A 15,049-nucleotide genomic window follows, 5' to 3' on the forward strand; every position below is an offset into this window, starting at 1 on the left:
GAGAGAGAGGAAGAGAGAGGGAGAGAGAGAGAAGGAGGGAGAGAGAGAGAGGGAGAGGAAGAGGAAGAAGGGGTGGGAAGGAGAGAGAGAGGGAGGATCGGAGGTCCATTAATGACAGCAACAAGAATCCTAGGCAGCTTGCAGTCAACTTTTAAAGGAGGGAAGGTAGCTGCTGAGTGGTGAATAAGGAATAAAATGAAGTTGTTAAGGAGAACAGAGTAGATAACTTCCTATGCTCTTGGCTCTGTGTCTAGGGGAGAAAGCAGAAGGAGCAGCCAGTCTTGGGAGGGTGCCAAGAGATATAGTCATCTTCATGACAAAGTTGGGTTTTAGGGAGCATCTGAAGATGAAAGCATTAACCCTTAAAGAGAAAGGACCAGTTATCTTGTTCCCCTGAAAGACCAGATTGTTAAGGTGTGCTCAGCAATTTTGTTTATTTCCTTTAAGAGACAAAACAAGCACCTGTGTAGAGTTGGGAATAGAACCAAGCTCCAGGAGGAGGCTGCAAGGTTTTTTTGTTTCCTAAAAAAAGAGGAGGGGAGGGGTGGGGTGTCTCTGAGATTGGAGACGTCTGTAGAGTGATGGGAGATGTTTGCCAACAGCTTGGAATGTAGACCAGGACATAACTTTGATAACATGGAAGAAGGCAGATTTGGTATTATCTGTAGGGACTGTTCAGAGCTGGACTGAACTGAATTCTCCTGCAGAAATATTCACTGGTTACTTCCATAGCATGCATCATTGTATTAGCAAGTTAATCCTGATGTTTTCCCATCAAGATCTGGAAAGGAAGGCCGTTTTAAAATCACAAAGCCATTGGAAACTGAGGCATTCTGACAAAAGGAGCATGAGGGGAGGAGATATATAACAGATTTGTAGCTAGAAGGGATGTTTGAAACCCCTTAGTACAAACACCCTCATTTGACAGATGAGGAAACCGAGTCATGGAGCAGTAAAACAATATGCTCTAAGTAACACAGGTAAGTAAGAGGCAGAGATGAGATACAAACTCAAGTTGTCTAGACTTTAAATCCAGCAGTCTTTCTACTGTTTCCCAACCTGTTAGGGGAATCTGAGAGAAGTCCCATTTTGGAAGTGGAGGGAGTTTAGACCTCTTAAACCTTGTTTCATCAAAATGATTTTGTCTTGATCTCTGTGAATCCGGATTTATAGACTTGAATCTGGAGGGAGGGAACAATTCTCTGATTTTCTTTTTTCCCCACTCTTTAACACTGGTCAGAACATATCACTCCTTTATTCAAGAGATATTAGTGACCCTCTGTTGGATCTAAGATAAATGCTAGACTCCTTTGTTTGACATTTAAAGCCCTTCCCAGTCTCCTCCAGCCTACCTTTTTATGCTGATTTCACCTTAACTCCCACCCCACTGCCCTATGTACATTCCAATTGACTGGATTATCTGTTGTTCCCAGGATGTCTAGGGGAGTCTTTGTATGGACCATACTCAGATTCCTGAAATGCTTTTCCTTCTCTCCTGAGCCTCTTGGAATCCCTTCCTCCCTCTCTCTTTTTTTAAATTTTATTTTTACTTTTTATTTATTAGTTGACTTATTTATTTAGAATATTTTCCCATGCTTCCATGATTCATGTTCTTTCCCTTCCCTCTTCCCTCCCCCATCCCTGAGCTGAAGAGCAATTCTATTGCTTCCCTCCCTTTTGTATCAACTTGAGTACTACCTCCCATAGGAGGTATTTTCTGAGTCCCCTGCATCTCCACCCCGCCACCCCTAGTTGTTTCCTTCATTTGTTGACAGATAAATTGTATATATTTGTACTTATTTGTCTGCCTGTGTGTTGTTTCAACCCCTGTAATGTACCCTCCTTGAGGGTAATAACTGTTTCTTTTTGACTTTGTATCTCTATTGCTCAGCACATTATGTGACCATAGTTGGTGCTTTTAGATTGAATTAATCGAAAAAGAAGATTCCAAAGTGGGGAGGAGAAAAGGGAGGACAGAGGAGGATATTGAGTGGAGAGTGGGTTGGAGAGGAAGGGGAAGAAAGGCAGAGGTGGTCCCTGACATAAGAGTGGTTGTCTTCACAGCTGATCCTCCAAGCTGTTCCTGGACCTCCTTGGCACAAGACTCCAGGCTAGGATGCTCCACTGGGTGGGGATGGGAGCTGGTCTACACTGCCCCTTAGGAAGGCATGAAGGACAAAGAACCCCAGCCTCAGCAGGTCAGGATTGGTCAAGACAACACCATTTCTGGCCTTACCCAATTAAAAGCACAATCAATCAACAAGCATTTCTTAAGCCAGATGCTACACTAAGTCCTAGAGACACACCAAGAAAGACAAATACAGCCTGTCCTCGAGGAGCTTCCATTTTTTTTTTAAACCCTTGTACTTCGGTGTATTGTCTCATAGGTGGAAGATTGGTAAGGGTGGGCAATGGGGGTCAAGTGACTTGCCCAGGGTCACACAGCTGGGAAGTAGGAGCTTCCATTTTAATGGAATGGAGGAGGCCACAAGAATAGAATGTGGATCTGATGCCCTGGTGGTCATTGCATCCAGACTGTAGCTAAAATCATGTCTAAGCATTTGCCATCCTCTTAGGGAGAGTCTGAGATGGAAGGGAGCTGTGACTGGCTCCTCTTACTTGGTGGACAATCCTTTGCATGCTCTTACAATGTTCAGAGAAGTTTGGAACCTCCATTAGGTCAGGTATTGCCCCCTTGGTGGCCAGTTGGAAAAGCTGAAGTACAGATCTGGAAAAGAGAAACAGCTTTGATAAAGTCTATTTCCACCAGAGTTCCTTGGGAGGGAGCCTTTCCTTCAGTTTGTTTAGAAAGTGATTCAAGGGTGGAAAGTTCTATCTGCTATTGGAAAGTTTGGAACTAGCAATAAGTTTCTTTCAAAGGTTACAGAGAGGCAACTTGGTCTAGGAAAAAAGTGAGATAGGGCTTGGATAATCTTTGGGAATTGGGGCAGGGGTTGGGGAAGGACCAAAGGGCAACATGGAGAATTGAGGATTCAGGGGGGACATGATAGCTGTCTTCAATTACTTGAAAGGCTGTCATGGAGCAGCTAGGTAGCTGGGTGGATAGAGAACCAGACCTGGAGGCAGGAGGTCCAAGTCTGGCTTCAAACACTTCCTAGCTGTGTGTCCCTGGGCCAGTCATTTAAGCCCAACTGCCACACCCTTATCACTCAACTGCTTTGGAACCAATACATTGTATTGATGCTAAGATGGAAAGTAAGGGTTTAAGAGAAAAGAAAAAAAGACTGTCTTGAGAAAAAGCAGACAGACTCATTCTGATGGGCCCTGCAGGGCAGGAGTGCAAGTTGCAAAGGGAAAATTTTAGGATTAACAGAAGGAAAACTTCCAAACAATTAGAACTATCCAATGTGGAATGAGCCAACTTCATGAGGTAGTGAGTGAGCTCCTCATCCCTGAAACTAGTAAACAAAAACTGGTTGACCTATTTTAGAGGTATTTCATTTTAGAAAATGGGTTGAACTCGTTGGAAGGAAATAAGCATTTATTAAGCTCCTTCCATGTGTTAGATGGGACAGCTAGGTGGCACAGTGGATAGGGTATAGGACCTGAAGTCAGGAAGACATTCTTCTGAGTCTAAATCTGGCTTCAAACACTTACCAGTTGAATGCTCTGGGCAAGTATCTCAACCCTGTTTGCCTCCATTTCATCATCTATTTAAAAAAAATCTGGAGAAGAAAATGGCAAACCACTCTAGCATTTTTGCCAAGAAAACACCAAATAGGGTGGCGAAGAGTCAGATGCAACTAAAATGATTGAACAACAACCAGATGCTTTACAAATATTATCTCATTTAATCCTCACAACAACCCTGAGGGGTGGGTTCTATTATTTTTCCATTTTACAATTGAAGAAACAGAAGCAAACAGAATTGCCCAGGGTCACACAGCTAGTGTCTGAGGACAAGTAGCAACTTGGGTCATCTTGATTCTAGCCCTGGTATCTGTTCACCACCTAGCTGCCTCAAAGATAGACACTGAAGTCCCTTCCAACTCTGGAAATTCTGTGTTTCTTTCCACATGTTGTTATGTCATCTTTCTTCCCAGCTGGGGTGTTTAATTCACTGGATCTCTTTGTGCCAGGCTGGGCAAAATTTCTGGGCACATGAAACAACTGTGGGCCTGTTTGGTTAGAATTAGGGTTGCATGTAATTGCTAAGTGTCCTTGCCCATTAGACTTTAGAAAAGTCGAAGCTGATGTTTAGTTGTGGGAGTTAGCGTCCAACGTGGCTCAAGACGAGGGAACGTTTCCAAAGATGTTAATGTCTTCCCTGGCCTTCCTGGCACCAGCTTCTCCTCACCAGCCCCTTCTCCGTGCCACTGACAAATTCATTACACACGCATTGCACAATGCTTTCCTTTCTGATTACTCCCTGGTTTAATCTATGCTCTTCAAGGGCCCCATTTCCCACCTAATCAAATCTAAACTCTACCATCAACCCCTAACCCAGCCATCCAACTTTATTTCTCAGGATTTTATAATCCCCACATGGAGCTGAAATCAATGTGTTCCAAGTCTTCTTTGGAATAGAGTAGAGATTACACTGGAGTAGAAAGGACACTGGCTCTGAGGTCCAGGATCTGGACCTAAACTCTGCTCTAGCCCTTAGCCATGTGGCTGTGGGCATGTCCTTTCTCTAGGCAGTTGCTGTCATAGTGCTTACTTGGAGTGCTGGGTCTTGAGTTAGGAACCCCTTAGTTCAAATATAGCCTCAGACACTTGCTAGTTTTGTAATTTTAGGAAAGTCACTTAACTGCTGTCTGCCTCTGTTTACTCAACTCTACATTAGGGATTTAAAAAGCACCTATCTCACAGGCTTGTTGTGAGAATCAAATGAGATTATAAAGTGTTTAAATGCTTATTCTTCCCTCCCTCCCTCCTTTCCTTCCTTCCTTCCTCCCTCCCTTTCTCCCTTCCTTTTCTTCCTTATTTCTCTCTCTCTTTCCCTCCTTCTTTCTTTCTTCCTTCCTCCTTCCCTTTCTCCCTCCCTTCCTTCCTCTCTTTTCCTTCCTTCCTTCCTTCCTCCCTCCCTCCCTTCTTTCCTTCTTTCCTCCCTCCCTCCCTCCCTCTCTCCCTCCTTTCTTTCCTTCCTCCTTTCCTCCCTCCCTCCCTTTCTCCCTTTTCTTCCTTCTTTCTCTCCATTCCTCTTTCCCTCCTTCTTTCTTCCCTCCCTTCTTTTTCTCCCTTCCTTTTCTTCCTTCTTTCCTTACCTGAGCCTCAGTTTCCTCACCTACAAAATGAAGATGATAATATCTAATCATATAATCTTATAGATTTATAAGAAAAATATAAACTATAAATCCCTCTATAAAAATATACACAATTATAATTTATTTAACTGAGGAATGAAAACTTTGTACCCTCTGAAATAGGTTTAGGAAAGGAAGATGAGTGGGCTAGTGTAATCATTCTTTAACTTCCAAAGTGTTTTAAGGGTAAGTTTTATGATAAATTTTATTGTAATCTTAGTGATCATCAATAAAATAAGTCTAATTAATAAGCAGAAATAAGGAGTAAATGATACATTAGACTTTAAACTCCAAACTATTTGTAATTTGTTAAAATGAAAAGGAATATTCTCTTTAAAAAATAATATTCTCTTAGTTGCCTCTGTTCCTCCCCAATCTTTTCATCTGCATACTTATACAATTTTGTTCCTGCAGTTGATTTAATTTTTTCATAACCATAGCTAATAAAATCATGGGATTTATAGTGGCACCTTCAATATTATTTAATCCAACTGTCTCATTTTATGGATAAGAGAACTGGATTTTTAGAGATATAATATGACTTAGTTGTGAGCACAGTCAGCATTTGAACCTCATTCCTCTGACTGTATGCATAATACTGTTTTAATTTTTTCTTCTCTTGCCATCACTTGGCATGTCTCTTGTATTTCTTCTTAGTTGCCTTTTTATGGCACAATAATACTTCATTACCTTGTCATAAAACTCCTATTTGTAAAACAATTTAAAAGTTACCACAATGGATCCAGCTATTCCCCATTCATTGTACACATATAACCATCCCCAAGTCCTACTCTTCCTATTATCTTGTATTTACTTGTTTTGTTTACACGGAGTATCCCTCCCAGCAGAAAACAAAATTTTTTCAGAGCTGAGGCTTTCTTGCTACTGTCTTTGTATCCCCAGAAACTAGCCCAGTGCCTTGGTGCTTACAAATGTTTTTTGAATTGAATTTTTAATTGTTCAACATCAGAATCACCTCAGATATTTTGTATTTTTGCTGTTTTTGTAGTTTTCCACAGTGTGAGGGTAATAGCATCCTTAGATTAGAGTCCTGGTTGAGAGATCACAGAGTCAAAGGGTACAAAATCATTTTGTAGCTTTTTATTGCATAGCATCACATTCTTCTCTAAAGAGATGGCATCAGTTTGTAGCTCTCCCCAGAGCTTAATATTGGGCCGATTTCTCTGTAGCCCTGCCAGTATTAAATTTTATCATTTTAAAACTGCCTTCACCAAGATGATGGGAGTTTGATGACATTTTGCATTGTTTTAATTTGTATTTTTCTGATTATTAGAGGCTTAAGCAGTTTTTTCAAATGGATTTTCTTCAGTTAATGAAAACCTATCTTCTTTCCCTGCCTTGAAAAAGAGAAAAATAAAATCCTTTGTGACAAATATGCATAGTCAAGCAAAACTGTTTAAAAGATAATGAACATTTTCTATTTTTTCTTTTAAAAATGTTCAAATCCTTTAACCATTTATCCTTTGGGGAAAGGGCATTACTTTAAAAAGCATTGTTCAAAGATATTTTATTTTCCCAATTACATGTAATAAATAAAAATAATTTTCAATATATGTTTTCTGGCATTATAAGATCCAAACCATTTCCCTCTTTTCTCTTTCCTTCCTCCTCCCAGAGATGGTAAGCAATTTGAGTTGGATTATACATGTATTATCGTGCAAAATATACTTCCATGTGGCCATTGTTGTAAGAGAATACTCATATAAAACCTAAACCCCGAAATAAAACTGCAAATACATTAATGTAAGGGTGTTACTTCTTTAAGGGCGCCTGAAATCTCATCTTTTACTTTATTCCTCCCAGCTACATTCTGGGACTCTTATTAGAAGTCGCATTTCCTCCCATCATCCCATGTATTAAAGTATTAAAGCCCTAGTTGTTGCCATCCTCCTCCCCTGACCCTCTATGGGCAGCCGGGCACAGGACAATTTCTGTCCAAATGACAGAAGTAGTTTCATTAAACTAGAGCTTTGTAGAGCTTGGAGAATATCAAATTCAACCCCTCTGGCGAAGGCTTGGTTTTGTGTTGCTCCTTTCAGGGGCGCCTGTCTAGCATACTGCAGCTCTAGAACCACCACCACAATCCCATTTACATTCATTCAGCTAATTCTGTGTGTAAAACACTATGGGAGTGGGATGGAGGCTGGAGATACACTAGCAGAGAAACATGAGTCCCTACCCTCAAAGAGCTACCGTGGGGGTAGAGGGAGATATAACCTGTACAGGGATAACGAAATATGAAAGAATTGGAGGTGAGAGAATGAATGAATGAATGAATGAATGAATACAATATTTACTAAACACTTGCTATGGGCAAAATATTGTGCTAAGTCTGGAGGATACAAATATAAGGCAGTCCCTGATCTCAAGGAAGTCCCATTGCCATGGCAGAGACAACACATATGGAAGGTTTCAGCTGGAAGTCAGATGGAAAGGTCTGGCGGTCCTTAGGGGATGGTGGAAAGCAGATGGTATCGCCTCTTCGTTTCCACTGACAAAATAATTTCAGTTTCTGACGTTGAGCCATTTGACAAGTACAAGGACTGGTGGCAACCTCAGGAGCGGAGGCTGTAGAAGCTACAGGAGCAGTTGGCAGACTGTATCTGCACAGAAGATTGATGATGGCTGAAGGCACTGGGCTTGAAGCATTGCTTATTCCCAAGGCTCTTGGGTACGAGGATCTCCTGGGCTGTCTCCATCAGGATCTGAGGGCAGACGGTGATCAGGGTGGTTGTGGTGACCTGACTTGCTTGGCACATTGTGCCCATCTGTTGCCCTCCAAGGATGCCTACTGCCTCACAGAGTCTGGTTTATCACCCTGGTGGGTGACAATTGATGGGCTCCTGGTGGGTAGGGCTTAGCCCATTCTCCACAGGAGTTGTCTCCCTGGATGATGGCTGTAAGGACTGGGCTGGAAGCAGAGTCAGTGGTTTGGGAGGTACTGCCATGTCCAGGGCTCTTGTGCCCATCACTAACAATTGAGGGATAAGAGTAGATTTCATGAAGGAGGTATGTTAGTCCCTGAGCTGAGCCTTTAAGGAAAATAAAGATTGTGAGAAACAGAGTTGAGAGAAGGATGGATTCCAGGTATGGAGGAGGAGAGCCTGAGTAAAGGGATGGAGACAGGAATAGAATGCCAGGTTATAATTTGGCTGGAGAGGGGAGAGAGACACAGACATGACGAGAGAGAGAGAGAGAGAGAGAGAGAGAGAGAGAGAGAGAGAGAGAGAGAGAGAGAGAGAGAGAGTGAGTTAGTTTTAGTTGTTGTTAGTTGTGTCTGACATTTTTGTGACTTCTATTTCTTGGCAAAGACACTGGAGTGGTTTGCCATTTCCTTCTCCAGCTCATTTTACAGATGAAGAAAGTGAGGCAAATAGGGTGAAGTGACTTGCCCAGGGACACATGGCTAGTGAGTGTCTGAGGCCAGATTTGAACTCAGGAAGGTGTCTTTTTATCCACTACCTACCTAGCCATTTGTAGTTTATCCTAAAAGTAACATTTCTCTGAAATACAGGAGTTGGAACAAAGCTCAAAGAATGGGCTGGGGTCGTCCAGAGGGATTTTATGCATACATACGTAAGAGCCACTGAAGATTTTTGAACTGGGGAGTAACTTAGAATTGTGGCTTGTTGGTTCCTAGATTTAAAGCTAACAGTGACCTTGCAGGTCATTTTTTTCATCCTTGCTTGGCATCTTATAGATGAAGCTCCATCTCAGATTAATGAAATGATTTGTCCAAGGTCACACAAATAGTGAGTACAAGAATTAAGCTTTGAACCTGCTCTTTAACTTCAAATCCAGTATTCTTTCCAGGCATCGTACCACCTGCAGTCAGGGAGGCTATTTTGGCAGCTGTGGGGAAGATGGGTTGGAGAGAGAAGACAGCAGTTGCAGGGAGACCAGGGAAGGATCTTTTACAATAGTCTGGATGAAAGGTGATGGAGACCTGGAGTGGGGCCAGTAACCAGGTGAACTAAGGATGATGAGTTGGAGAGATGTTATGGAGGCAAAATGGCCATCGCTTATCAGTTGATTGGAAGAGGAGTTTGAGAAAAAGCAAGTGAATTGTAAGGCAGGAAAATGGTAAACAGAGCATTTGGGGGAGAATCACAAGGGACTCACAGGCATTCCAGCCTCTCTAGAGGTGTAGGTTCTGGCCCTTGATTTATGCCTGGTTTCTCTCCCCTCAGTTCCCTTTTTCTTGATACAGAGCTGTCAGTCAGTATTCTTGTTAGCTTAGGAGGCATGATTAAGGTTCCTTTTCTCTCTCAATGGATAGAGGAGAGAAAGGAAGAGGGATTTCCTTGAGATTCAATAGTTGGAACAGAGTTCAAAGAATGACTGGGGTGGTGGGGTCAAAGGGAGTTTATGCATGTTTGTGTGTTTGGAGGGAGGGAGGGAGGGAGAGAGAGAGAGAGAGAGAGAGAGAGAGAGAGAGAGAGAGAGAGAGAGATGGAGAGAGAGGGAGAGGGAGAGGGCCTGACGAGATAGAATAAAGTGTGTTATAGGCTATTTAAAAAAGATGACATAATATTTTGTTCAATGCAAATTTCAGTGCAACTAATGGTTCCTACCATTATGAGGTACAAAATTAAATAATGGGGGGGACAGGTAGGTGGCTCAGTGGTTTGAGAGTCAGATCTAGAGATGAGAGGTCCAGCATTCAAATCTGGACTCAGACACTTCCTAGCTATGTGATCCTGGGCAAGTCACTTAACCCAAATTGTCTGGCTCTTGACTCTTCTTCTGCCTTGGAACCAATACACAGTATTGATTCTGAGACGGAAAATAAGAGTTAAAAAAAAAAAAGTTAAATGACTGCATCTCTGCCTTCAAGAAGGTTATAATCCAGGAAAGTGAGATAAGGTATGTTTGTGGCTAAATATTGAGCTAATTAGAAAATGGCGAATACAGAAGGAACCTGCCATATTGAGTAGAGGAGACTTTTGCCTCTCACATCCCAGCTATATGAAAATGAAGAAATCGTTTAACCTCTCAATACCCCAAGCAGCTCTTTCCACACCAAAGGAATTTCCTCAACCAGTGGAATTGCAGGTCTGAAACATCCCCCACCTCCCTAATGGATCATATGGGGAAAGAACCACCTGAAAGGGAAAGGAAGGAGATGATAGCAATGAGATGTTGGGTCTCCATGTTTCATCATGGCAGAACCAATTTTCCTATATAAATGAGACAAGTAGGTGGTACTGTGGAAGGAGTGTTGGATCTGGAGTCAGGAAGACCCGAGTGTAAGTCTGGCCTCATTTACTTCTTTTCTGTGTGAAACTGAAGAAGTTACTTTTTAACCCTGTTGTCTCAGTTTCCTTGGGTGTAAAATAGGGATAATAATAACATTTACTCCCAGGGTTATTATGAGGCTCAAATGAGATAATAATTGTAAAACAGTGTAAAATTGTAAAACAGTGCCTGGCCTGTAATAAGAAGTACAGCATGAATGTTAGTTCTTACTATTATTATCTATAAAATGAGGATAATACTAGCACTAACTTCCCGGGGTTGTTGTGAGGGCCAAATGAGATAATATTTATAAAGTACTTTATAAGCCTTTAAACACTATCGAAATTCTAACTCGTGTAAATGGGCTAGAGGATTGGTGGAAGAAGGTGGATAGATAGTTGTAATATGGAAAATGGCAGGGTGGAATTCCTGCAGGATACAGGGTCAAGCCTCACCCAGAATTCCATGGGACCCCCCTGGAGAACTCTGGGTGAGGGGACAGTTGGAAAGGAGTTAAACAGTTGATTCCTAGGGGTTGAGGTGAGCAGGTCACTCTGCTTGCTTATACTGTAATATGGAAAATGGCAGGAATTCCACCTTGCCATTTTCCATATTACATAGTCTAAAGAGTTTCTGGAGGCAAACCTACTTTTGAAAAAAATTTATGGAGAGGCAGCTTAGGTGGCTTAGTGAATTGAGAGCCAGGTCCTGGGTTCAATTCTGGCCTCAGACACTTCTCTAGCTGTGTCACCCTGGGCAAGTCACTTAACCCCAATTGCCTAGCCCTTTACTGCTCATCTGTCTTAGAATTGATACTAAGACAGAAAGTAAGGGTTAAAAATAATAATAATAGAGGGTAGGGTTTTATTTTTATTTTTAGTTTTAGTTGAGGCAGCCTGATATACTTGAAAGAGCACACTCAGAAGACCTGGCTCAAGGCTGGTCTTTGCTTCTTCCTAGCTGTTTGACCTGGGGCAGATCCCTTTACAAGCCTGACCACTAAGGGAGTAGGCGTAGATAGTCTCTAAAGACCTCTTTTAGTCCTAACATTCTATAAAATTCTGTGGCTCATGACACAATGAGGCAAAAAACAAAAAAACAAAAAAACCCAAACAAATCCCAAGAACTATAATTAAGAATTATTAAGTGAATGATTATAAATTTGACAAAAATGAGACACATCCCCTACTAAATGCACTGGGCTTCTCTGAGACGTGTGTGTAGGTGTTGTGCTGGAATTGCACACTCTGCTTGTTGAGACTTTACTAGTCATGGAAAGTGCTTGATTTTCATGAAGAATATACATTCAGTGGCTGTAAAAGAAAATATTTTTCTTTATAATGCCAAGCCTTGTCTCTACTAGGTGTTAAGTGAGTGAGTGAATGAATGAATGTGTTTATTCACATTGCTAACGAGTGGAAAGGATAGTGATAGAAGATGGGTTTCCGGACACTCAGTCCAGTTTTCTTTCATTATACTGTACAATCTTTTAGTTAAGATTGGCATTGATGTTTGGAAAAAAGGGACCTAACTGGGATGGGATGGAAAATATTTAACAACTGGCTCTCCTGGGGTGGGAGTGGGGAACCAAAAACTTGTATGCTTGATACACTTTTAATTTTAATGTGCATTTTAAACTTTCTTCATCATTTTCTTAAGCCTAGATAATCAGTAAAACAATAAATCAAGCACAGAGTTGTAAATGCTTTGTTTACAACAGCCCTGTGAGGTGGATCGTACCAGCATTCTATATTTAGCCTCTGTTCTCCACCTGAGAAAACCCAGAAGCAGAGAGGTTGTCCAGGGCCATCCAGCTGAGCGTCAGAGCTGGCATTTAAACCCAGGTGTCCTGTCTAGCGCACCAGTGCTTTCTGAGGTGACTTTCTCTCCAGAGCACTGAGAACCTCCAACTTGAGTGTCATCTTGGCCCCAAGCCTGGGCCACAGCCCATTCTGAGGGCATATTAGTTACAATGACAAGTGCTTCAGGGCGTTGGTCTCTTAGAAACAGCTGCCTTGGCAGGACACCCCTTGCGTTGTGTCATCGCCAGGAACACGGGCAAGTTGGTCAACAACCACTTCTTTCCTTCTCTCGTCCCTGGAGGCTGGAACAGAGGCAAGAGGGGAAAGTTAGGGGACGAAGGGAACAAGTATTTAGTGAGCATCTATTCTGTGCTAGGTCCTGGACTCCTGAAATTTCTCATTTCATCCTCACTAAAACCCAGGGAGTAGATGCTATTATCATTGCCATTTTTGTAGAGTTTAAGGGAATTGCCCAAGATCCTACAGCTTGCAAGTGGCTAAGACCAAGTTTATGTGTGTGGATGTGTGTTTTTAACCCTTAGGTTCTGTCTTAAAATCAATACCATGTATTGATTCCAAAGCAGAAGAGCAATAACTGGGGTTAAGTGATTTGCCCAGGGTCACCCAGCTAGAAAGTATCCAAGCCCAAATTTGTGTGTGTGTGTGTGTGTGTGTGTGTGTGTGTGTGTGTGTGTGTGTGTGTGTGTTTTAACCCTTACCCTTCTGTCTTAGAAGCAATATGAGGCATTGATTCCAAGGCTAGGCTATTGGGGTCAAGTGATTTACCAAGGTTCACCCAGAGAGGGAATTTCTTGAGACCCATTTTTGAACCCAGGACTTCCATCTCTGAGCCTGGCTCTCCATCCACTTAGACATTTACATGTTCCTGAGCCCAGATTTGAACTCTGAGGTCTTCCTGACTCCAGACCCAGGGCTCTGTCTTACCTGAACCCTAGGAAGTGGCCCCTGAGAAGAGCCCAGCTGCCAGGGAGTTCCCTGGGCATGGGGAGGATTGATGGTTGCTGCCAGAATTTTGGTCTAGAATGGGTGAGAGACACAGTGGGCATGGAGGGTGAGCAGGCTTGGAATTCAACAAGCTCTCAAGTAGCCTTTGCAGACTGTTTGCATTGCTCAGGAAAAACATTTCCTGCCTGGCTCAAGCCTTTGCCTAGGGACTCCTTTCTGTTTTTTCCCTCCATAGCAAAGACCCAGTAGAAACTACTGTAGCATGAACCTGGAGCCCCAAAAGGCAGGCCTTCTGCTACCTAGACCAAAGACCCTCCAGAGTTTTTTTTTTTTTTTTTTTTTTAAACATCTAAGTAGCTCTGCTCCTGGAAGTCACACAAATTCCCAATTATCCCAAATATCCCAAATTGCTGCCCTCGGGAAAGAATTCTTTAGCCTCATTGCTTTCCATACCTATTCGTTGTGGTTTAGTTATTTCAATCTTTAGTTTTCAGGTCTTCATGGCCTTTTTGGGGGATTTTCTTGGCAAAGATACTGGAGTGGTTTGCTATTTCTTTCTCCTGCTCATGAGGAAACTGAGGCAAAAATGGTTAAGGGACTTCCCAGGGGTCACAGAGCCAAACAGTATAGTTTCAACATTTATTAAGTGCCTAATGAAGAGAGAATATAGCAAAGACTCAAGTCTTTGTTCTCGAGAAACTTACAGTTTATTATTGTTTGGTTCTTCTTTCAGTTGTGTCTGACTCTTTGTGACCACATTTGGGTTTTCTTAGTAGAGATACTGAAGAAGTTTGCCATTTTCTTCTCCAGCTCATTTTACAGATAAGGCAACTGAGGCAAACAGGATTAAGTGACTTGCCCAGAATCACACAGCTAATAAGTATCTGAGGTAGGAATTTGAACTCGTGAGTCTTCCTATCACTCTATTCACTGTGCTATAGTCTAATAAATGATGAAATACCACCAAAAATGACTATTTATTGCCTTGGGGGAGAGAGAGGGACTTGTGATCCTGGGAAAGTCATTTAAGCTCTCTGAATCTGAGTTTCCTTATCTGTAAAATGAAGATAATAATAATAATCAATTGGGACAGCTAGGTGCCAGGTCTGGAGTTGGAAGGGCCTGGGTTCAAAATGTCAGAAAACAAATGTCAAAAATTGTTTCTATGTGTAATTTTTAAAAAATTAAATTAAATTTTAAAAAGTCTGTAATACTACATGCTAAGTGCACTTAAAATTTATAAAACAAAATGCTTTGAGAGGTTTGAGGAGGAAGATGATCTGTAGAGCCCTCAATCATCAGCCTGGGTCACATCTACCTTTGGTTTGACAGAATGTGGTATACATTAGCATCAGTGAAGTAGGAATTGAGAAACCTGGGTTCTAAATCTGTCTTTGTCATTGCTTTGCTGTAATGTCTTGGATAAGTCTCTTCTTGTCCATGGGTCTCTGTTTCTACATTTATAAACTCAGGAAGTCCCAGCTCTAAGATTCTAATTTCAACATACTCAAAAACTATTTTTCCTGAGTATCTGCTGCTCATTCAAACTTAAACTCACACATTCTCTCTCTGTCTCTGTCTTCTCTCTCCCTCTCTCTCTCCCTCTCCCTCTTTCCCTCTTTTCTCCCCCTCCCTCTCTCTATCTTTCTGTCTTCTCTCTCTCTTCTCTCTTTCTGTCTTCTCTTTATCTTTCTGTCTTCTCTCTCCCTCGAGAATCTCCCTTTCCCTCCTCTCCCCCTCCCTCCTTCCCTCCCT

At 42.0% G+C, this 15,049-nt stretch overlaps 1 protein-coding gene across 1 annotated transcript in view; it reads left to right on the forward strand.

Annotated features, from left to right (window-relative positions):
* The window catches only part of NINJ1 (ninjurin 1), a 42,702-nt gene that overhangs the window by 12,223 nt on the left and 15,430 nt on the right, over positions 1–15,049 (forward strand). The window lies entirely within an intron of this gene.

Source organism: Gracilinanus agilis, chromosome 1 (genome assembly GCF_016433145.1).
Source record: "Gracilinanus agilis isolate LMUSP501 chromosome 1, AgileGrace, whole genome shotgun sequence".
NCBI lineage: Eukaryota > Metazoa > Chordata > Mammalia > Didelphimorphia > Didelphidae > Gracilinanus > Gracilinanus agilis.